Source organism: Convolutriloba macropyga, chromosome 12, assembly GCF_964194025.1.
Source record: "Convolutriloba macropyga chromosome 12, txConMacr16.3, whole genome shotgun sequence".
Taxonomy (NCBI): Eukaryota; Metazoa; Xenacoelomorpha; order Acoela; family Convolutidae; genus Convolutriloba; species Convolutriloba macropyga.
In genome coordinates, this window is record NC_134479.1 from 42,104,087 (window position 1) to 42,129,586 (window position 25,500).

General features: G+C 36.2%; 1 protein-coding gene across 1 annotated transcript in view; it reads left to right on the forward strand.

Annotated features, from left to right (window-relative positions):
- The first annotated feature begins 2,207 nt into the window (after positions 1-2,207).
- The window catches only part of LOC142351207 (uncharacterized), a 46,517-nt gene continuing 23,224 nt past the window's right edge, over positions 2,208-25,500 (forward strand). The window contains exon 1 of the mRNA XM_075403336.1: positions 2,208-2,461. The gene's annotated coding sequence lies outside the window, so the exon portion shown is untranslated. The remainder of the gene's footprint in view (positions 2,462-25,500) is intronic.

A 25,500-nucleotide genomic window follows, 5' to 3' on the forward strand; every position in this document is an offset into this window, starting at 1 on the left:
TGAGGTCTGGGCTCAGTGTAATTCAACTATCTCTCATCATACTCACCTATTTTGCCGACCGAGCCTTCGTTCGTTAACCCATTTGTGAACAGATTCCGATTTTGTATTGAATACGTTATGATAGTTTTCAGAATTTAGACTTTATGGATATCCAAAGAAGGTTTCATACTTCTTGTTTTGGTTGTTTCTTCCAAGTAATTTACAAATAAATACATTCGCTTACTAATTTTGCCACTACGAATTTTTTTTTGACCTCCTCTGTTGACTTCGGATTGTTCCAGAAATTGGCTCCGTTGAAAATTTAATCAATATCAATTTTAAAATTGGCTGTAACTGGACTATGTAGAATGAAAAATTTTCTCTGATCAGACTGAGCAGACTGCAAAACTGGCTAACTGGCTCTGATCAGAGTGAGCTTGCCGATGAAAGGTTCTGTTCAGAAGCAGCAGACAAAAAGAGTTTGGCCTGATTTAACCAAAAAGAACGGAAGGGCGCCTCTGTCAAATAGTAGCGCGGCCAAAACGTTCTCTCCATAGTGGTCCCTGGAGCCGCCTTCTTGATATAAAATGGTCTGATCAGAACTTTCGTTGTGAAACTCGGAGTGGGGTGCAGGGGAGGGGCTATTTTGTTAATTGTCTGATATAATTTGACCTTCAGTATTATGAAACATTTTTAAGGATCGTTTTGCGTGAAGCAGACATGGCTTCGTACAAGAGCGTATAAGATATTGTATGACCTAATTTGATCAACGAAACCTATTGTCCTGATGTTTCATACTATTTAGACTTGTTTCTGGTACATTTGATATTTATATTTGATATTTGGTATATTTATACATACAGGGTACTCAAAACTCAGGTTAAAAGTACCCATCAGCCGCAAAAAAGCACCATTTAATTTGGTTTATGAAAAGAATTTGGTTGGATGCAGGTTTGTATATGAAAAGAGTTTGGAAATATGTATGAAAAGAATTTGGATGAACGCAGGTTTGTATATGCAAAGAATTTGAATGGATGGATTGTATGAAAAGAATTTGGATGGAATTGTGAAAAGAATTAACCTAGACTTTAACTAGGGTCTTCGACCGTGGAATTTAATTCAATATTTACAACCCCCCCCCCCACCTGGAATTAATAGGTCTTTTCATAAATTCCAGGTCTCAACTAGGGTAGTTACAGCATGTATAGTAGATTATCAGATAATGTTGTCCAGAATGGCACCAATAGCTCCATCTTATCCCTAAATGATGTCTCTGTTATCGTACCAGGATCATTTTTGAGTTCCTGGTTATCATAACTTGATCATACTTGGTCCCCCTGTAATCAAACATTGTTCATCAATTGTTTAGCTTTTTATCTTAGCGTTTTATGATAGACTGGTTGTCTGACAAGGAAAATATGATGCCCGGGCTGAGGTAGCAACGCTAAAAATTGCTACAAAATGCCAGAATTGCGATTGATGCGGTAAAAAGATTTAAGAATTTTGGTTTTTAGCGTTGTATGCCGTGAAAAAATCAGCGCTTAAAATCGCAATTTTCCCGAAAATTCAGGGATAAAGTTACCAAACATCATGCAAAAATTCGCAACTTTCACTGCGTTCATCGCTAAAAGATTCCTGCACTTTGCGGTGAAGAATTTATTCGCCGCAATTCTTACAGTTTGTTGGGTTATGGGTTTTTGCAAGCGGAATAAAAAGCGGAATAAACTAAGTAGAAAAATTAATTTCTCAAAATGAGAGAATATCAAGAATGATATTGTACAGTAGAATTTAGAGATTTAAAGGAGAGATCTGATTATTAGATCAAGATGGCGATTCGATTTATTTTTTTTCAACAAAACCTCGGATTTTTTTTCAACAAAACCTCGGATTTTTTTTCAACAAAACCTCAACCCGGGTGTCTGAGTAGTCATAGTGAAATATTGATGATTCCGTACCAATCGTACAAAGGTCTTACAAAGATATAACGTATAATCTAATATATGATTTATGATCACTAAGAAGTAGCAACCTGGCCAATTCATGTAGAGGTCTTTCGCAGAAACAAACTACAAAATACTTGCTCGGTTCTAATTGTGTTGATTATGGTCTTGTATATGTTGCATTGTAACTCTACATTGAAAATTATAAAGCTTGTTTGCAAAGAGAAGATAAGATCGTCGGAAAGTTTACAAAGAATAAAGTTGAAGACTTTGCCTCAAAATTAGAAATAAGATCGCCTGCATAAACGTGTCAAAACCAACGCAGAGCGTTATCTAGCATTCATCTAACTATTTAGCTAAAAGATTTTCCGCAGCTAAAGTTACTTCTGTCTTTATTATTTGTTTTATAGAATACTGTTACCGAAAACTTGTTAACGAAATATATATTTGTTCCATGAAACCAGCCGTGACAAAGAAATTTGGGGCATCTGAGAACATTTTGAGGCAAAAGTGAAGGAAGCAGCATTTGTCCAATCCAAAAGGTAATTTTTTCTCTGTAACACTCAAAGATGAAGTAGTGTACTTCAATTCTCGTCAGCTACAACCCGAGCTTCAATAGGAGGCTTTTCTAGGAAAAAACGGCTCAAAACCCTTACATATCTCTGCGCTGCAATGGGTTGCGGTTGCCAAGTTGGGTAAAATGGCGTAAAAGTAGGGAGGGGGTAATTTCTCCGTTGACAAATTCAAATTTCATTATTTTAGCATTTCTGTATAGCCCAGACCAAATAAAGCCAAACCTCAGGTTGAGGTCCAGACCGAAATCGTCTCTGATCAGACCGTTCCAGACAAAAGAGACCTCTGATGAGGCCGTCCCAGACCGAAGTGACCTCTGATCAGACAAGTTCCAGGCCATTATTCAGACAAAAATGCGCTTGAAGCTTTTTCCAGACCATGTAGTTCGAGCGCACCTAGAACATGTGTGCGCTCGAAGATGCTTTGATCAGAGACGAATAGGCGAGACTAAAATTTAGTCCAAAATATCACCTTGGATTGTATTGATCCACCAGTCAGGGAGCCAGGTTGGTAAGACTAATAAGGGTCTTGGGCCCGGGAGTTCAACCCGATCTTTATCTGGAAGAGTGGACAAAAGAGTGTAATAACAGTGAAATTTTTTAAAATTCCACTCTTACACTCTTTTCCCGGAAAAATAAGAGTGGAAAACGGATTACACCCTAATCCTCGCTAATTAGGGCTGAAATAGGGGTGAAACCTCCACCCGGGCTAAAAGGTATATTCCAGCTGGCTTTCTCATTTTTCCAGACAAAATAGCCAGCTGCAATAAACAGAAATTGCGAAATCTTTCACAAAATTGATTAACAGAAAAGTAAAGCATTGATGGTTGTTTAACAGAAAACAGCAGCAATAGCTTCGCATATCAACTGTCTCAAAAGATAACAGAAAACAAGGCCAAAAACGAAACGTCCTTTTCTTTTGTATTTATTGTTGGGATGATATATTTTGATTCATAATCCGTATAGCTCATTGCCGCTCTTATTAGCAGCTCTCAAATAAACTTCTATTAGAGTGGTACACGCTCAGATGACCTCAGGAAAGCCATTTTAATAGTGAGGAAAGTCATTTTGAGATTGAGGTAATTTAAATGTTACCCAACAACGGAATCACTTGAACGAATACAAAACTAAACACATGCAATTCAGTCAAAATTGTTTGAACGAATGAATGAACAGAAAGCAGATTTGAATTGATCGTGATGTCACGTCTTCAAAATAAAAAATTTACGACAAATCAGGACAGGTCTTGACCTGCAATTCGAAGAATTTTAATAGACAAAAAAACAAAAATAATTCAATTCATCCAATTACAAAAAATGAAAAAGAAAAACGTAAAAATCAAACGCAAATTACCGGATTGAACAGATAAGCACTGGAGAGCAAACAAATTTTTGTTCTAACACATTTTTCACACTAGTTTAAAATCATTGTGAAAAAACATTACGCTGCAAAAACCACTCTTTTCTTGCTTTGTCCTGACAGAAACCATTGCTTCAATTCGACTTCTAAAATCATGAAAATACGTGAATAGATTTTATAAAAGCAGAATATTTGAATACAATTCAAAATTTTGAGTTGCAAAAAATCAAGGAGAAGATCTGCAATAGCCCCAGCTGTCGTTTTGCGGCTTTTTTTCGACACTAGGATGCAAATAGAAATACCTGATCATTTAAGCCTATCAAAAAGAAATACTTCAGTTGTGAACCTTCATTTCCTGAATAAAGCAGTTTGCTTACTCATTTTTGATCAAACGAGTTTTCCCGAACAGACAAAGATCAAACATTAAATTTATGACTGACCCATGAAAAAAATAACTCGGTGCTAAAACAGATTGAAGCGTTGGCCACGGTGAGCAATGATTTAACAAAACTGCGCTGATCGTCGACAAAAAAGTAAACATTTAGCCGTGTTGACAGTTTTGCTTTTGGTCCTGAGTTTCTCAAATAAAAAAATTCAGCGCTTTTCACCACATTCTTCCCGAAAACATTCTTTCAGCACATCTCGTTCATAAGTTCAACACTTAATTTCAAAACTACCGAGCAGAGCACTTACTTAAAAAATTACAGCATCTCTCCTACAAAAATTGAGCAGAATTTTCCAGGGTTTTCATCATTCAGCACATTCATCGTACTTCGTACTTATTTTTTGATCTCATTTTAAAAGTTTCTGTTTAATTTCTAAATAATTTCTAAATAATTTCTAAAGTCCGCAATTTAGACGTAGTTGATGACCATGATATTGGAATATTTTCAATCTCGAAAGTAATCTGGACCTAGAACACCAAAATTCTGATATCCAAGCTGATCTTTGCAATACATCTTACTTCCTTCAAGAACTGTACTTTCAAAAATTTGAACTATTGGATCTATTCTGTTTTGCCCCCCACAGCTTAGTGGGATTATTTTTTTTACGCCCCCCAGGCGCACGTGCTACTTTTTTACATATTAAAGTGCTATATAACAACATAAAATTTGTAACTGGGGCTGTAAAAAACACGGTGGGGGGACAGAATATATCCGAACTATTACACGCGAAAGTAACAAAATCGAACCGCTTAATTCAAAACTACTTTTAAAGAGGGTCAAGTCACACACTCTTTGAACAATCTGCTCAGCAGAGATGCGCCAAAAATTCCGTGATGTATATGATTTAGATATAATAAAAAATGTTGAAGAACAGGCGTTAGGTTTTAATGGAATTCGAATGATGCGGAGCCACTATTACTATGTAGTTGTTCAGATTTTAGGTCAAATTACTGAAGCTAAAGCAGAAAATTCTCATCTGTAATGTGACCTAAAATCAGACCAACTATATAGTAATATTGGACGGAATCATTTGAATTCCATCAAAATTTAAAGCCTGTTCTTTCCTTAAATTTTAGTTCAAAATTGTTACCCAAAGAAGCTGTTCATTGCAATCTGAGGCCACTTTTTAATTTCAGTTTTCCAAAAACAGGATTTCTTCATTTTTTCACATTCACTACCACCAGATTTAATCTAGAGTTTCCAAAAGTATTTTTTTCAAGGAAAAGTTCCTTTCATGAGAGTTTCGTTGAGCCGCGATTCTTTAATTGAACTATATAGAGATACTTGTATAATCTTGCGACTAGCTTATTGCAATCCCAGGTTGAGTTGGCCAGACCGAATTTAGCTCTGATCAGACCATCTTTGAGCGCACACATGTTCTCGGTGCGCTCGAATTACATGGTCTCGAGAAGGCTTCAAGCGCACTTTTGTCTGGACAATCAAACTTGCCTGATCAGAGGTCTTTTTCGTATTGGACGGTCTGATCAGAGGCAATTTCAAGCGCACACTAGTCTGATCAGAGGTCGATTCGAGTGCACACTAGTCTCATCAGAGGCCAAGTCCAACGAAAATTTTTTCACGTTTGTTTTTTTTGTTTTTTTTACTGACATTTGTAGCAGTACTTTTAGAATCGGCTTTTCATTAGTTGAATATAAGATTGATAACAAGGTTTTTCAGGAAATGAATATATAGCGATATTGAGAGATTTTTTCATGTTCAAAACCATTCTCTGATCAGACTACTTCGAACGCACTTTAGTCTAAAAGAGGCAACTTCGAGCGCACATTTGTCTGATCAGAGGTGATTTCGAGCGCACTTCAGTCTGATCATAGGCAATTTCAAGCGCACTTCAGTCTGATCAGAGGCTATTTCAAGCGCACTTCACTCTGATCAGGGTATGACTTTCGAGCGCACAATAGTCTGATCAGAGGAGGTTTTGGAGCGCACTTTAAGCGCACACGGAGCTTCGAGCGCACGATAGTCTAATCAGAGGACACTTCAGTCTGAATCGGTCTGATCAGAGGTCGCTTTCGTCTGGGACGGTCTGATCAGAAGCCATTTTGGTCTGGACCTCAAACTGGGAATGCACTGTATTAAGGAGTGCCTGTAAATTGGATACAGAAACTTCAGCATATTATAAACTGAGCATTTTTTCAAGTTGCTTTTTACTTATTGTGATACGCCAACTTCGAGTCATTACTGACAACTTTGCTGGTTACTCTTTCACAAATTAGTTTCATTTGACACTCTGCAATATAAACAACCTAAAAGATCGAGTACCATGTTTGACATGTTCTTGAGAGTATGTCAAAACAAAGATGTTAGCAGAGGTCAATATGCTTATAGTTTTAAAAGACCAAATCTAAAGACTGCCCTGGGTAAACACTCAGCCAGTTATGCCATACAGTTTAACAAAGTTTCATCTTTTTGAGATGAACTGATATTTGAATAAGTCGTCTTTGTACAAAACAAATTTTGTTTTTCAAGTGATAATATCTGGCAGATTTGAAGCTCTGTAGAGTTCGTAAATCTTTTATGTCAGTAATAATATCTTCAACAAAATTATTATTAATACAAAGATTGGTAGTAAAACCACCCATGTCGGGGTGTAAATAGTGCAAGAGTAGGATTATTTTTTTTGGGGGGGGGGAAGTAAACTGATGCACGAGTAGCGGTTAATTATCCCTTTTGCGAGCCCTAATCTTACATAGTTTTAGTCCCCATATTCGAAGACTGAGAGCCTTGAATCCGCAACCTCTGTATCCTCTGCGGAATCTCCTTAGCCTCTAAACCACCGTTGCTTGCCCAATTCGTGACTGTCAATCTATATGAATCTACTCCCCTTACCCCCCTACCCCCTTATCTTTGTCGTTTTACCCCCTAAAATTATTCCCCTAATCGTTCATCTTTGTGGGCGGCAATTTTTGGTTGGTAAAATCTACAAATTCCCCCACATTACCCCTGTCGTAATTTATTAAATAAGTACAGTATTCTCAGGGCAAGATGACGGCTTATTTTTTTGAATCGATTTCGCTTGGCGAGAACTAAATTATTTTAGGCCTAAGCTTTGCGGCGCGAGAATCAAGAAAAAAATTTAAAAACTAAATTCAAAGCTATAATTGCAACTGAGAGAATTCTTATCGACAAACCTCATATAGGACCAAACATTTATTTATGAAGTGGGAGTTTTAATATATGAACAGATCTTAGATCAGAAAGCGGGAATTTAAACAATATGAAAAAGGAATAAGATCAACCTTTAATAAAATGAAGGGCAAATGAATACGAACTAAATACAACATCAAATTAATTTTACTGCACTAAATTAGAACTGCTGTACACGTAAGATATGCCCCTCGTTTTTTCATCACAATTGCAGAGGCATGAAATTTTAATAGCAAATTATTTTAAATATTAAATATTTGTCCCCTGTTAAAAATGTAATATAAATTTATCTACTGATTACAATTAGCAAGCTAGTGATAATTTTTAATATAACTTTTTTTGCAGTTGTTTGCATATCTGTTTTTTTCTTAATTCTTATGTTGTTCTGCCTCATATATTGTCATTGAGATGAAATCGTCGGGTGTCAGGCTTCCGCTGTCAACAAAATAGCGAACTCGCGGGTCAGCAAGCGGAACTTATCCAATGATTAGCGAAATGTATCTTGCCTCAGGACCCTGTTCTGCAGTTCCGTAAACTGTTGCGACGACATAAATGGATGGGGGTTGCACCACTTCTATATCGCCGGCTCTTGGTTTCCGTTTTGGCTGATCATCAATCAATGAATCAAACGAAATATCAAAATCACCGAAGTAATCGGGAATCCTAGTGCGTTCACCCAATCAGGCTTGATTGTTTCGGTTTTCGTGTGTGGAGGTGCTACTTGATGTGCAACAGATGTTGCTGAAAGTAATAGTTTTCATGCCGACTGCTCAGTCAAAGTGGTTATCGGATCTGAAATGGCAGTCAAAAACGAAATATGGTATCTTTGGAACCCGACCCCTCATGGCGCGAGCAAAATTTGTCTTTGACTTTCATTCTCAAGAAAACCAGCCTTCCTGTCCCGCTTTCGTTTCCTGGTAAATCCTTCTACAGGGATCTGATTTTTTTCTTTCATTAGTTCTTCTCCTTTTTGTGGTACTTGTATATCTGCAGAGAATTTCGGCGGGGTCTGTCGTTCGAGTTGGGTATCAAACTTTACCTAATTGTTTTTGCAAACTGTCACAGTTGGTTAGTTCAATGGCTTTTTGATATTCGATGTGCTTGGGCTGACTTTGCCGATATTTGATCCCGGAGCCAGTACTTCATAGAGATTTTCTAAGCTCTTTTTGGATCTTTCTTTTTCCGTGAATAATTCTATGCTCTTTTTGGATCTTTCTTTTTCCGTGAATAATTCTGGCCAGTTTTTTGCACAGCTGGATCAGAAAATAGAATCGGACGGCAGATGTTACTAGAGCGAGGTAATGGTGGTTCGCCATCCTCACTAATTTTCTCTCTTTCATGCACCACGCTGTTGCTTGAGTCATTCCTTTCTCCAACTCAATGTCGCTGCGATTATTAATTAAACACTTATCATCAGGGACTATTGACTCTGGGATGATTGTGTCTTAATCTAAATTATTATTTATGGTAACCTCGTAAGAAATATTTGAAATTTGATGATTAGTGCAAACTACCCTCAGAGGGATATTAGGTTTTCTACCAACTCGTGCTTCGAATGGCGAGACTTTTGTAATTTCTATTTTTACATATTTGCAATTGATGTTTTACAATTACAAGCGTCAAATTGATAAAATGTGTAGCTGATTTTCTTATTTGTTACTTGAAAGTCTATTCTTAAGGGTCTATTTTAATCAACTATTAATTAATGCAATTAATCAACTAGTCCAATTGCCCGATGATCATTAACTGGTGCTGCGACGATATGTATTTTACTTTTGTAACAAAAATTCTTTATTTAATGTTCAACAAGACTTTTGCTCTATCTAGTTGGATTGTACGAGATACTCCACAAATTTCAATATACATGTCAGAAATATGGTTACATTTTGGCCATTTGTTTTAACAAAACTATGGGCTGTATGGTATCTAGAATATCAGTCTTTTTCTGCTGAGAAGTATATCTCATTTTCCTTTTTGTCAAATTTTCACCCCCAAAAATCAGTCTGCTTTACTTGATTCGGTTCAACACATGCTACATGTGTTGAAAAATGCGTTGCAGGAATTAACAATTTAAGATTTTTTCCTAGTGCCGCGCAAGGTTTACGTTCACTGGATTTGAATGTTAACTCTCTATTCATGCATTGCCACCAACAATTGCCGCCAGGGCCATAAAGATTATTCCCCATGTTGCCGTCTAGCTATCGTTAACATAATCGACTACAATTTCTCTCAACACTTTTGGATTAGTTATCTTTTCATCGGTAAAGGGACAGCCGGCTCGTACGTGGAGATCCGACCACCAGAAATTTAAGTATGGATTAATATCCCTTACTATTTCTTCATTGTTAGATGGTACGTCATCGCGTACCTATTTCAGATCAGCCTCTTTGCTTATTAACGCATCTATTAGACTCTTACTTAACACTTGTACCACTGTATTATCAAATGGTAGCATCTCCGGACTGTTTCATAGTGGTGTGTTTATGTTAGAACGTGTGTTGTTGTCTGATGATTCCCAAATCTGGCTCTTGAAGTATTTACGTTCGGTTTAGAAAACATAGTGATTTTAGAATTTTTAGAATAAACTGAAGAAGTCAATTGATTTTGTTTAGAGAAATGGGCCAAAAAGCACTTATTTTTTTTGCTTGAATTTTGCAAATGTGGTTGAAATGTCTACAAGGTTGATGGATTTTGTTGCTGATTAATTGCGTCTCTTGCTTAGCGATTGTGCTAATGTTCTTACTACAGAAATAACATTGAATTTGGGGGATGGATTGCGCGGAGCAAGAGCTGCGTGACTTGTTTTTAGCATCGCGGAATGTGCATTTTTCGAATTGTTTGATTTTGATTTGATACTGGAGGCTTGAATTTGTTGAGTGGGTGACAAATTTTTATTATGAATGTGTCAGTGCAGAGCAAAAGTGTTAATTGTTTTGACTGAAGTTTGTTCAGTATTAATTAATGTGTTAAATGGCTGTGCGGGATCATGACTTTAAGTTTAATTCAAATGTAAGGACATTGCAGATTCAGATGGTAATTCAATTTTAGCAATTACAAATTCTTAATCTTAAAATGATTTTTTTTTGATGATTTGATTTGGATTTCGTGAAATATAATCTACAAGACCCATATTTGCACCTTGCATGTAATCAATAGGAAATTGGCATGGCAATAGTTGATCACCTCAACGTGTTAAACGGCTGTTATATGATCTATCAGGCAGATTTTTCTTGAGTATCAAGAGTAGGGCTCCATTTATGATCAGTAATCACTTTAAATGTTGCCCGTATACAAATTTTTTAAAGTGAACAATAGATTAGACTACTCCTAACAATTTCGATTCAATTACTGTGTAGCTTTCTTTGCGAGAACTTTAAAAACTAGAAAGGGAAATATTGGCTTCCACCCTTCTAGTGGTAATTGCTTTGAAGCAGTTCCAAGACCAGCTCATGAGGTATCACATTTTAGCCGATCCTCGAGAGACTGATTGCAATGACAATTTTTTTAGCATTCGTGACTGTATTTTTAATTCATTGAAGCAGTTTTCGCGTGCTTCAGTTCATCAGTTCAAACGAATTTTACAGATTTCCGTAGAAGGGGTCCTAGTGGGTGAATTATTTGAGCTAGATTAGGGAAGCAATTAGTTATATAACGAACTGAGCCAGAGAACGAAAGCTTCTTAAAGGTTTTTGGTGCTTCGAGTACGAATGTCGGAGATCTTTTGTTTTTAATTGAAGAAATTTCTGTCTGTGAATTGTGATTGCCAAGCCACCCTGTTTCTAACTTTGCGAGGTGGAATATAAGTAAATTAGAACTGAGGTTGTCTTTATCTAACCGAGGATGACAATCGAAACTAAGTTTTTCTTCCGCACCTTTGCTAACTTTTAAAACACAACTTAAGGAGCAGTGAGTAATTTTTGTAATTTTTTGGTCCCTTTAAAGTATAGCCCATTTCATTTTGAAATTCTGCCAGCATACTAGTAAGGCCATAGAATCTAGTTCGGACTTTGTATGTGCCTGTCATATCGCCGCTTATCATGTTGAAGTTACAGTGTTTTCAGTTATAGGTTGTAATTTTATTTGGTTGTTTGCATTTTTAAGATCTATAGTTGAAAAGTAAGTAGTGTGTTGCGGTCACCGATCATCACTTTGTTGACATATCCCTTCGATTAGCGTTTCTATGTTGGGCCTTTCAGATTTGTAGATGTGAATAGCTTTGATAAGAACTTTTGAATCTAGTGCTAACTTTAGCAAATGGCCTTTTTTAACGGTTACTACAAAAGGGGAAACAAAATTTGGTTTGGACAGTTGGTTAGTTTTATGATATTACCATCATAATTTATTTCTGTAAGTTCTAGAATTAATTTATCTTTTAATTTAACAGGATTTCCTCTTAATTCTTGATGTCATGGTTAGAAGTGTTTGTGGAAATTTTAAAAAAAGTAGATGAATTTTTGATGACGCAAATCGAGAAAAAAGTATAGGAAAATTTGTTGCTACTTGTTCCTTGATTGGGCTGTGAAATGTGTTAATGTTTATTTAATGAACTTTTAAAGATGGAAGTTGCGTAACTGCTATCTCTAGTTGTTCAAACAGATCACGTCCGATTAATAATTTTGACAATTTGCAAATAACGTGACTTCTGCATCTGGGATATGCCAACCATTGCTTGGCACAGTTGGATTGGTTCATTTGAGAAAGCTGGCAACTAGTGTTTGTCCATTTCGTTCACCCAGAATGATGCCTGTGTTGTGTTTTCTACCATTAGCGGTATGAATGATTGGTGCAAAATACTGTGAGCGCTTGCCGAGTCTACTATTAGGGTAAGGGATATATCAGCAATTTCTATAGGCATGTTGAGTGGTTTAAGGTTTTCGACAGCATCGTCAATCGCAGCCACCATATTATCGTCTCCACTGCTATAATCTGTTCCAAAAATTTACTCCATGGTGATGGTTGCACATAGTTTACCTAACAACCCATTGGAGCCTCTGTTTCTATTGCTCTGACAATTTTTTCTTCCTTTGGTTCGGGAATTTTTTTGTTTGCGAGGTTTCCAGCAATTTTTTGCGAAGTGATAAGCCACAGTAATTGCACTGTTTGCCACGTTTGTTTTTGTGACCTGATTTACAAACGAGGCCCAATTTTTAAGAATTGAAGAGGCGAAAATGGGAGGCTGATATTGCTATCTACTTCATGGTAGATCAATCCACAGGATGGATGCTTGCTGGGTATTGAAGTGAGATTGACATTGGTGGTGTTTTGTCTTACCATGTTCCATGTTAATTGCTATTTCGGGGTCTTTCCTGGGTTCTAACGTTTCCTCTAACAGTTTTCTTTGTATTTATGTTGCTATCAGATTCGTTATGAAAACATCCTCGATGAGTGCCTTTTTTTGCTTTTGGAAATCGGAGTTTTCTGCAAACTCCTTTTGTTTCACGAAGAATTTTTAAACGGTTTCTCTTCTATTGTTCGGTTTGATTATTAAAAAAACAAGTCTATCAAATTTTATGTTTCCTTGCAGGATATACGTTTCTTCAACCAAAGGCCAGAATTCTGAAGTAGATGAGTCATCAAACTTGATGTGCGGAATGTGCATTTAATATAAACCGGCGTTGTACTTCGATACTCAAGTATAAAAAGGGGACAGTCTTTCAATCCGCGAGTTGCCAAAATTTGTCATCACACATTATACCAATTTTCACCATTTCGGCCTTAGAGCCAAGTACGGTGTCCATGATTAAGTTTTTTTGCTAACAAAGCCAGTTTGTATTGAACCATCTTTTTTGCGTAGCGATGGGGTGGCTCTCGAGTTGTTTTGTCCCAGTATGCGTAAATTCCCAAGGGATTTTTCTGTTTGCTGACTGCGCTATTTTGTACTCTGTTAAATTAGTTCAGTGTTAGGGACGACATGAAGGCTTTTTTACACAAATCGATCTCAACTGGCAGGAGACTAAGCCTTTTTACGCCTACTCCCAGACAACTCCTCGCCTACTCTTACATGAGTTCAGGGCTGATCAGGTAGGGTGGTAGGGTAGATTTTTGACAGGGTCAATATATATATATATATATATATATATATATATATATATATATATATATATATATACATATATGTAAATATACTTCTATTTATAATAACATTAACAAGAAGTATTGATTGAGTTCTAACATTTCCCTTAACGGTTTTTTTGTATATTTGTTCTTATCAGATTCATTATAAAAACATTCGTGAAGAGTGTGTCTTCTTCCTGTTTGAAATTGCAGTTTTCTGCAAGATCTTTTAGTTTCCTGTAGAGTTGTTGAACTGTTTCGCCCTTCATTTGTTTTGTCATTAGAAAAATCAGTCCATCGAATGCACTGTTTCCTGGACGGATAAACGCTTCTTCCACCTAAGTCGGTGGTAACTTTAAGTCCACATTAAGTGGGCGGTAACTTCAACAGGGTCAATATCTATAAATGTAGTAATACTTCAATTTATAATAGCCTTAAAAAACGGTATCGATTGGGTTCTACCATTACCCTAAACAAATATTTTTTGTAATCTTGATTGTATCGGATTCGTTATCAAAAGATCCCTGATGAATGACTATTTTTTGTTTTTGAAATCGCACTTTTTCTACAAGTTCTTTAGTTTCCCGTAAATATATAAACAGTTTCAACTCTCAATTGTTTTGTTAATGGAAAAACAAGTCTATCGAATGTTAACTCGCCTGACCGGATAAACGCTTCTTCCATCAAAGTCCAGGATTCTGAGGTAGATAAAATAACCAACTTGACGTGCTGGTATTTGCAATTAAATATCCACCAGCTGTGAACTCCAATACTCAAGTAGAAGAGGAAGACAATCTTTCAATCTGCGAGTTGCCAAGGTCTGTCATATCACATTATACCAATTTCTATCAAACGTTGGAGTAGTTTTGCGAGTTTATCTTTTAATGTGCCTTCCAGGCGTATCTCTCCTGTTCAGCGTGAGCTGAGAAATGTAAGATAGTTTCCGCATAATTTGGTTCAGGCGCTAAATCCGACATTTTGGGTTCAGAGCCAAGTACAGTGTTCATGATTAAGTTTTCTTTTGTTAAAAAGCCATTTTGTTTTGAGCCCTCCATTTTTCACAATGAAGGCGTGGCTCTGGAGTGGGTTTGTCCTAGAATGCGAAAGTTCTCAGGGGAGTTCTTGTGTTTGCTGACTGCGTCTTTTTGCACTTTATTAAATTAGTTCAGTAATCCCCACCTACTTTTACCTGTGTTTGAGGCTAATGAGGTAGGGGGTAATTTCGATAGTATACTTCATTTAATAATAAACATTAACAAGAAATCTCGAGCTTAACAGTTTCTGTTGTTTTTATGTTTCTATCAGATTCGTTAAAAAACATCTCCGATGAGTGTTTTATCTTGTTTTCGTAATCGCAGTTTTTTGCAAGTTCCTTTAGTTTCCCGTAGATTTTTTAAACGCTTTCACCTCTCAGCTTTTTTGTTATTAGAGAAACAATTCTATCAACTTTTATTTTTTCTGGCCGGATAACATTTCTTCCACCAATGTCTAGACTTCTGACATAGATGAAGTATCTGATTTGATCCGCGGAACTTTTTCTATTAAATATACACCGGCCTTGTACTCCAAAACTCAAGAACAAAGAGAGACAGTCTTTCAATCTGCGAGTTGCAAAGGTTTGTTAACGCACTTTACACCAATTTCCGCCCTATAGGGTTTAGAGCCAAATACGATGTCCCTTAATAACTTTTATTTTGCTAACAGGCCAGTTTGTTTTCAATCCTCCATTTTTCCTAACAAAGGGTGGCTCTTGAGTTTCTTTGTCCTCGAATGCGTCAATTCCCAAGAGATCTTTTTTGTTCGCTGACTGCGCCATTTCGTACATTATTAATTTATTTCAGTGTTCGCTGGACGATATGACGGCTTATTGACACGAATCGATCTCACTTGGCAGGAGACTAATCCATTTTAGACCTAGTTTTGCGGCGTGAAAAACAAAGGAAGAATCGATTTACTGAATTCAAGAGCCAGAATTGCAATTGAATGATTTTTTCTGGTACATATCAACTAACGACGCTAATGAACAGACACTCAATCATGACGCGGAAGTAATATGTATGAAAAAACATCAGATCAGAAAGCGGTAATATTAGCAATAAGAATAGAGAATTAGATCGTCATTTATCGAAATGAAGGGCAACTGAGTTCGAACTAAAAAATATATTAATTTTACTGCACTCAATTAGAATTGATGTAAACGTACAACAACCCCTTTATCTTACATCGCTTTAACCAAGAAGTGTTTATTGAGTTCTAACCTTAAGAGTTATTATTGTATATTTGTTTCTATCAGATTAATTACAAAAGTATCACTGTGCCCTCCTTGTTTTTGGAACTGTAGTTTTCTTCAGGTCTTTTTTAGTTTCCCGTAGAATTGTTAAACAGTTTTGTCTCTCATTTGTTTTTGAAATTAGCAAAACCAGTCTTTCGAATGTACCGTTTCCTGGACGGACAAACGGTTCTTCCACCGAAGCAACGGTTCTGTCCAGAGCTCTGATGTAGATAAAGCATCCACCTCGACGTGCAGATATTAGCTATTTAATATCCACAAGCCTTGAATTCCAGTAGTCATGTACAAGAGCAAGACAATCTTTCAATCTGCGAGTTGACAAGGTTTGTCATTACACATTATATCAATTTCTATCAAACGGTGGCATTTTGCGAGTTTCTCTTTTATTGTGCTTTCCAGGCGTATCTCTACTGTTCAGTGTGAGCTGAGAAATGTAAGACAGTTTCCTCGAAATTTGGTTCAGGTGCTAAATCCGACATTTCGGGTTTTGAGCCAAGTACGGTGTTCATGATTAAGTTTTCTTTTGCTTTGAAAGCCATTTTATTTTGAACCCTCCACTTTTCACAATGAAGGCGTGACTATGGAGTTGCTTTGTCCTAGAATGCAAGAGTTCCCAGGGGAGTTTTTTGTTTGCTGACTGCGCCATTTAATACTTTATTAAATTAGTTCAGTAATCGCGGGATGAGAAGACGGCCCAATTACACGAATCCATTTTTCTTGGCAAGAAGCTAAATTGTTTTAAGCTTAAGCTTTGCGGCGCGATAATCAGGAGAAAAGTTGATTGACTGAGTTCAAAAGCGAAAAAAGCAATTGAAAGTATTTGTCAAGTACTTATCATTAAACGACATTGATGAACGAACATTTAATCATGACGCGGGAAGTAATGTGTATGACTAGACCTTAGATCAGAAGTCGGGAATATTAGCAAAATGAATAAGGATTAAAATCGTCATTTATCAAAGTGAAAGAAGGGCAAATCAGTTTGAACTAAAAATAATATCATATCAATGTTACTGCACTAAATTAGGACTGAAGTATATGTTTGACAGCCCCCTTATCTTACTTGGTTTTACCTTCAAGAGAGAATACCCCTGTAACATTCTATTTTTTTGGCGTTAATTTTTGGGGACAACCATCCACCTACTCTTAGATGAATTTTGGGCTGATCAAGTGGGCGGTAAATTCAACAGGGTCAATATCTATAAATGTAGTTATACTTCAATTTACAATAACTTTAACAAGATGTATCGATTGGCTTCTACCATTTCCCTAAACAAATAGTGTTTGTACTCTGGGTTGTATCAGATTCCTTATCAAAAGATCCTTGATGAATGACTATTCTTTGTTTTTGAAATCGCACTTTTTCTACAAGTTCTTTAGTTTCCCGTATTTAAATAATACAAGTTCCTTTAGTTAACCCGCTAACCATACATTGTTTTTTCCACCCATTGACAGCTACCCACCTATTCTTTTTTGAGCTTAGGGCTGATCAGGTAGAGAGTAATTTCGACAGGGTCAATATCTACAAATGTAATTATAGCTCAATTTATAATAACATTAACAAGAAGTATTGATTGGTTTCTACCATTTTTTTCTAAACAGTTCTTTTCTGTATATTTTTCTATCAGATTCTTAATAAAAAGACTCTCTGATCATTGTCTCTTCTTTAATTTTGAAATCTCAATTTTCTGCAAGATCTCATAGTTTCCAGTAGAATTAGTAAACAGTTTCAGCTCTCAATTGTTTCGTCATTAGAAATACAAATCTATCGAATGTTAACTCTCCTGCCCGGAAAAAGTCGTCTTCCACAAATATCCAGAATTTTGATGTTGATAGAGTATTCAAATTGATGTGCGGATTTTTGCTATAAAAAATTCATCGGCTCTGAATTCAATACTCAATATTGGGCTGATTAAGTGGGCGGTAACTTCAACAGGGTCAATATCTAAAAATGTAGTAATACTTCAATTTATAATAGCCTTAAAAAACGGTATCGATTGGGTTCTACCATTACCCTAAACAAATATTTTCTGTAATCTTGATTGTATCGGATTCGTTATGAAAAGATCCCTGATGAATGACTATTCTTTGTTTTTGAAATCGCACTTTTTCTACAAGTTCTTTAGTTTCCCGTAAATATATAAACAGTTTCAACTCTCAATTGTTTTGTTAATGGAAAAACAAGTCTATCGAATGTTAACTCGCCTGACCGGATAAACGCTTCTTCCATCAAAGTCCAGGATTCTGAGGTAGATAAAATATCCAACTTGACGTGCTGTTTTTCGCTATTAAATATCCACCAGCTTTTAACACCAATACTCAAGTAGAAGAGGGAGACGGTCTTTCAATCTGCGAGCTGCCAAGGTTTGTTATTGCAAATGATGCCATTTTCTATGAAACGCTGGCTTTCTGCAATTTTATCTTTTGATGTGCATTCCAGTCGTTTCTTTCTCGTTCAACGTGAACTGACGAATCTAAAATAGTTTTCTCGTAAACTGGCTCAGTTGCTAAGTTCGCCATTTTGAGTTTAGAGCCAAATACGGTGTCCACAATTAATTTTTCTTTCGCTAACACAACCATTTTCTATTGTACTCTCCATTTGTCCCAATGAATGCGTGGCTCTGGTGTTGTTTAGTCCCAGAATGCGTAGGTTCACTGGGGTGTTCTTTTGTTTGATGACTACGCCTTTTTGTACTTTAGTAATGAAAATCAGTAATCGCACGCTTGTTCATACTAATCTATCGGACAGCAGGCGGCTGAAGTATTTTAAGCCTAAGCTTTGCGGCGTGATTAATTGAATTCAAAAGCAAGAAATGTATATGAAAGAATTTTTCAACTACTTAAAACCAAACAACAATTTTTAACAAACATTAAATCATGACTCGGTAAATTTTATGTACGCAGAGACAATAGATCAGACGCTGGGAATATTAGCAATATGAATAAGGAATGAGATCACCATTTATCAAAATGAAGGACAACTCAATCTGAACTAAATAATATATCATATTAAATTTACTGCATTAAATTGGAATTGAACTGTACGTATGACAATCCTTTAGCTTACATCGTTTTACCAAGCAAAAGGACTACCCCAGAAATCTTCCAATATTTTAGGGATTAATGCTTAGGCGTTGAACTCCACAAATCTCGCCAACACCCCCTTACGACCATTACTCGCTCACCATACACTGTTTTACCCAACCATTCACAGCTACCCACCTATTCTTTCTTGAGCTTAGGACTGATCAGGTAGAGAGTAGTTTCAACTGGGTCAATGTCTATAAATATAATTATACTTCAATTTATAATAACATTAAAAAGAAGTATTGATTGGGTTCTACCATTTTTCTAAATAGTTCTTTTCTGTATATTCTTTTTCAGATTCTTAATAAAGGATTCCCTGATCAGTGTCTCTTCTTTAGTTTTGAAATCTCAGTTTTTTGCAAGATCTTTTAGTTTTCCGTAGAATTAGTAAACAGTTTCATCTACCAATTGTTTTGTCATTAAAAATACAAAGCTATCGAATGTTCTCTCCTGCCCGGAAAAAGGCTTCTTCCACAAAAATCCAGAATTCTGATGTTGAAAGAGTATTCAACTTGATGTGTGAATTTTTGTTATAAAATATTACCGGCCTTGAACTCCAATACTCAAGTAGAAGAGGAAGACAATCTTTCAATCTGCGAGTTGAGAGCGTGAGAAATGTAAGATGGTTTCCGCGTAATTTGGTTCAGGTGCTAAATCCGACACTTTGGGTTTAGAGCCAAGTACCGTGTTCACGATTAAATTTTCTTTTGCTTAAAAAGCCATTTTGTTTTGAACCCTCCATTTTTCACAATGAAGGCGTGGCCATGGAGTTGTTTTGTCCTAGAATGCGAAAGCTCCCAGGGGAGTTTTTGTTTGCTGACTGCGCTTTTTAGTACTTTATTAAATTAGTTCAGTATTCGCGGGACGAAATGACGGTTTGGTTACGTTTGGCTTGGCAAAAGACTACACTATTTTAAGCCCAAATATTTCAAGTACTCATCATTGAAAGACAATAATGAACAAACATTTTATATGACGCAGGAAATAATATGTACGAAAAGACATTAATTCAAAAGTCAGGAATATTAGCAACATGATTAACAAATAAAATCATCATTCATATATCAAATATATAATATTAGTTTTATTGCACCAAATTAGGATTGAAGTATACGTATGAAAACCTTCTTGTCTTAAATCGTTTTACACCCAAAGGGACTATCCCTGTAATCTTCCAAAAATTTGGGGGTTAATTTTTGGGGGTTGATCCCTACAAACGCCGACAAAACACACCTACAACCCCATTACTCGCTAATCACAGACCGTTTTACCCGCCATATATAACTAACCACCTACGCTTACAAGAGTTTGCGGCTAATTAGTTAGGAAGTAATTTGTATATATTCAATATCTATAAATGTAACTATACTTGAACTAATAAAATCTTTAACAAGATGGGTTCTACCATTTCGCTTAACAGTTTTCTTGTCATTTTGTTTCTCTCAGATTTTTTTTTATAAAACCATCCCTTATGAGGTTCTCTTCTCGGTTTTGAAAATCGCAGTTTTCTGCGATTTCTTTTAGTTTCCCGTAGAGTTGTTAAACAATTTCACCTCTCATTTGTTTTGTTATTAGAAAAACCATTCCTTCGAATGTACTGTTTTTTTGGACGGAGAAACGGTTCTGCCACGGAAGTCTAGAAGTTTTTTTTCTCATTTTGTTTATATCAGATTTTTTTTAATAAAAAACATCCTTATGAGGGTCTCTTCTCTGTTTTCCAAATCGCAGTTTTCTGCATTTTCTTTTAGTTTCCCGTAGAATTGATAAACAATTTCACCTCTCATTTGTTTTGTCATTCGAAAAACCAGTCCTTAAAATGTACTGTTTCCTGAACGGATAAACGGTTCTTCCACGGAAGTCTAGAACTCTGATGTAGATAAAGTATCCAACTTGACGTGCTGACATGTGCTATTAAATATCCAGCAGCCTTTAACTCCAATACTCAAGTAGAAGAGGAATACAATCTTTCAATATGCGAGTTGCCAAGGTCTGTCATTACACATTATACCAATTTCTATCAAATGCTAGCATTTTGCAAATTTATCTTTTGGTGTGCTTTCCAGGTCTTTCTTTCTGGTTCAGCGCCAGCTGACTTACCTGAAATAGTTTCATGGTGAATTGGGACTGGTGCTAACTCCGCCAATTTGGGTTTAGAACCAAGTACGGTGTCCAAGATTATTTTTTTTGATAAAAAAGCCAATTTTTTAATCAGTTATCGCAGGTGGAGATGACAGCTTATTTACACGAATCGTTTTTGCTAGGCAAGAGACAAAACTATTTTAAGCCTAAGCTTTCCGGTGCAATAGACAGGAGAAGAACTGATTAACTGATTTTCAAGCAAGAATTGCATTTGAAATATTTTTTCAAGTAATTACCACCAAATGACACTATAGAACAAACATTTAATCATGAAGCGGGAAATAATATGTATGAACAGACAATAGATCAAAAGGAGGGAATAATAGCAATACGAATAAGGATTAGGATCATCTTTTATCAAAAAGAAGGAAGAGCTAATCACTTTTAACTAAATATAATATCAAATTAATTTTACTGCACTAAATTAGGACTGAAGTGTAAGTACGACAGCCTTCTTATCTTACATCGTTTTACCCCCCCCCCCCCCCCCCATAGGACTACCCCTGTAATCTTCCAATACTTTGGGGATTTTTTTGGAATTGAACTCTACATATCCCGCCAATACCCCTTACCCCCATTACTCGCTAATCATACGCCGTTTTACACCCATAGACAACTACCCACCTACTCTTACATGAGTTTGGGGCTGATCAGGTGGGGGGTAATTTTGACAAGGTCAATATCTATAAATATAATTATACTTTAATTTGTAATAAATTTAACAAGAAGTATCGATTGTGTTCCACGCTTTCCCTAAACAGTTTTTTTTGTATTTTTGTTTCTTTCAGATTCGTTATAAAAAGATCCCTGATGAGTGTCTCTTAATTGTTTTTCAAATCAAATTTTTCCGCAAGTTCTCTTAGTTTCCCATAGAATTAATATACAGTTTCATCTCTCAATTCCTCTTTGTATTAGAAAACGAGTCTATCGATTGTTAACTCTCCTGCACGGATAAACGCATTTTCCGCCAAAGTCCAGAATTCTGATGTCAGTGGAGTTTCCAACATGATGTGCGGTTGTTCGCCTTGAAATATCCACCGGACTTGAACTCCAATACTCAAGTACAAGAATGAGACAGTTTTTCGATCTGCGAGTTGCCACGGTTTGTTTTTGCACATTGTTCCAATTTCTATCAAACGCTGGCATTTTGCGAGTGTATCTTTTGGTGTGCTTTCCAGGTGTTTTTTCCTGTGCAGCGTTAGCTGAAAACCTAAAATATTTTCCTCGTAAAATGGTTCAGTTGCCAAATCCACATTTTTGGATTTAGAACCATGTACGTTATCAGTGATTATGTTTTTTTGCTAACAGAGACAACTTGAGCTCTCCAGTTTTCCCAATCAAGGTGAGGCTCTGGAGTGGTTTTGTCCCAGAATGCGTATGTTCTCAGGGGAACTTTTTGTTTGCTTACTGCGCCATTTCGTAATTTCTTAAATTAGTTCAGTATTCGCGGGACGAGATGACAGCTTATATACACGAAAATTGCTTGGATAGAGACAAAATTATTTTAAGCCTAAGCCTCGCATCGTAAAAATCAGGGGAAGAATTTATTTAATGAATTCAAAAGCAAGAATTGCAATTGGATGAGTTTTTCAAGTACTGATCAACAAACGACATTAATGAACAAAAATTCTATCATGGCGCGGGATGCAATACGCATGAAGAGACATCAGATCAGAAACCGGGAGAATTAGCAATATGAATAAGGAATAAGATCATCATTTGTCAAAATGAAAAGCAAATGAACTTGAGCTAAAAAAAATGTCTTATTAATTTTACTGCACTTAGTTAGAATTGAGGTATACGGAAGACAATACCCTTACCTTACTTCGTTTTACCCCCTAATGTGACCCCCCTTATCTTCTAATATTTTCGGGGTCAATTTCTGGGAGGTAAAACTCTAAAATTCCGCCATTACATCCCCCCACCATTACCCCAATAATAGCTAATTATACACCGTTTACCCCCCCCCCCCCTAAACAACTCACCTACTCTTACATGAGTTTAGGGCTGATCAGGTAGGGAGTAATTATACTTTAAAAGCTAGGGGTTAACTTCAACAGGGTCAAAATCTATGAAGGTAATTATACTTCAATAAATAATAATGTTAACAATTAGTCTCGATTGAATCCATTCACAAGCACAGAAATTTCCACCAAATGCGTTGACAAGAAATAGAGTTATCTCCAAATAAAAGTGAGCACGTTGATCATCACTTTTCAATGAAGGTTATGAAATGAGGAATTTTTGTTTCAAAAATTAGGTAAAATGAATTTATGAGAACAATTTAATCCCATATTTGTTTTATTTTGACAGCTTTAGTCTTGAAGAAAACTTATACCAAAGCATTCCTTTAATCAACCTTATGGTTGACAAAGTAACACATGTATTTTAGTTTTCCCTGAATTCTTATTATTATTATTATTAGTAGTAGTAGTAGTAGTAAAAGACTTAAATTCCAACAAGAAGAATACATAGTAAGAGAAATACATGACAGTACAAATTAACAAACCAAAGTAGCAAAATAAGATCTGCAGTCCACACAGCGACATTTAAGAGAAAATGTACATGGCCGATAGTAGTTAAAAGAAAGTGTTTTGGCTATGAGAAAACTATCTAAATTCTTAAAAAAAATATTTTTAAAAATGACGTAAAGTTATTGACATTGATTGAAAATAATCAATTGGCGGCGTGGATAGTTCGACTAAGAAAACAGTTGTCAGTTTTGAACTTTTTGTTCAACAGTTGTTCAAAAGCGGTTTTGTCCCATCCTCGGGAGCTGAGTGTCGTTCTATTGAAATGTAGCTGGATGTCAATCTCCAATGTTCCATGCCAAATTTTCCACAGTAGAATAAGGTCAGCTCGCGCGATTTGATAGCAAATTGGATACAAATTTAGATTTGAAAGTGTCTCGTTGTAATCCTCAGACCTAATATCCCAGCGCTGAAATTTTTCTAACACTTTCAAAATACCAGTTGTAACACACCAAGCTTGGGAGCAGCAAAGTAAGACAGATAAAATCATCGTTTGGTACAACATTTTTTTGCGGAGGATAGAAATTCGAAACGGTATGCTTCTTTTCAAAACAATTAAAAATTTTATTACATTTTGCAAGTTTCGTCTTAACGTGTGTTGTCCAACAGAAATCTTCAGTAACTAGCATTCCGAAATCCATAAGTTCTCCAGTGAAAAGAATTTCCGCTTCTCTTAGAAATAAGGAAGACTGGATGCATTTAAATTTCATCGCTTCAAAATTTTCTGGATGAAATTCTAGTTGGTTTTTGATTGACCGTTCATAAATACTATTGTTGTCACATTGCAGACCGTCGTAACAATCAACGCATAGCAGCTTTAGGTTGTCGGCATACAAGTAAACATGGGAGTTTTGCACATAGTCAACAAGATCGTTCATGTACAAGATAAAGAGAACTGGTCCAAGGACACTTCTTTGTCGGACATCAGATATTACAACGGAGGGCCTAAAAAAAGATCCTATACGAACAATTTGGTGTCGATCTTCGAGATAATCCGAAAAAAGATGAAGAAAAGCTTCGTCAAACCCAAATGGTGCCAGTTTTGTTAGTAATCTATAATGCGGAACGAAATCAAAATCCTTTCTGATATCAAAATAGACGCTAGCACAGGGGAAATTTTTGTCAAGATCGTTGTAAAGAACATCAAAATATGAAATATGTTGAGTAGTTGTGCTGCGTCTCTTCATAAAACCGTGCTGAGCGTTTGTGAATAGTGGCCTAACTAGTTGATACAAAAAATGAACTAAATTTTTTCAAAAACAATAGAATGCTTTGGAAGCTAGCTGAACGGACGATAGTTTTTAACGACACTTGTTGAACCATTTTTGTGTACTGGTGATATATGACGTTTTCCATTCTTTAGGCCAATGGGAGGACTTTTGAATAACTTGAAATAATGCCATAACTGCTGGCGATAAAATTTGACAGCATGGAAGAGCTGTCATCACAATTGCTCAATATGGTTCCAATTTCCAGAACTCCGAACGTAAAAATCTTATAATTTAATACTCGATTCCAAAGCGGTTGGAACATTCTCGTGAAATTTACAACTATAGACAGAGCTGGAAAAATCATTAAATGCATTTGCCTTTTTATCGTCAGTTGAAAAATGGACACCGTCGTAAATCATTACAGGCGGAAAAGCGCTAGTCTCTTTGAGAGTCCTGAGTAGCTTGAAACAATCATTCCTGCTCGTCAAATTACATTTCTCAATAAGAAGGCTCGTGTCAAGTTCAATTGACTCTGAGAGCTCTTTCTGATTTTCCCTCATTTTCAATGAGTCCGATAGTGTCCAATCTTTTACCAGCCTTCTCTTGATCGTCTCGCTTTTATTTAACAAATGTATGGTTTGCGAAGAGTAAAAAAATGGAGCTATTACATGCTTTCGGCGTTTTTTAGCTATCGAAACGGGGAACGCTTTTTTCAGCTCATAGTACC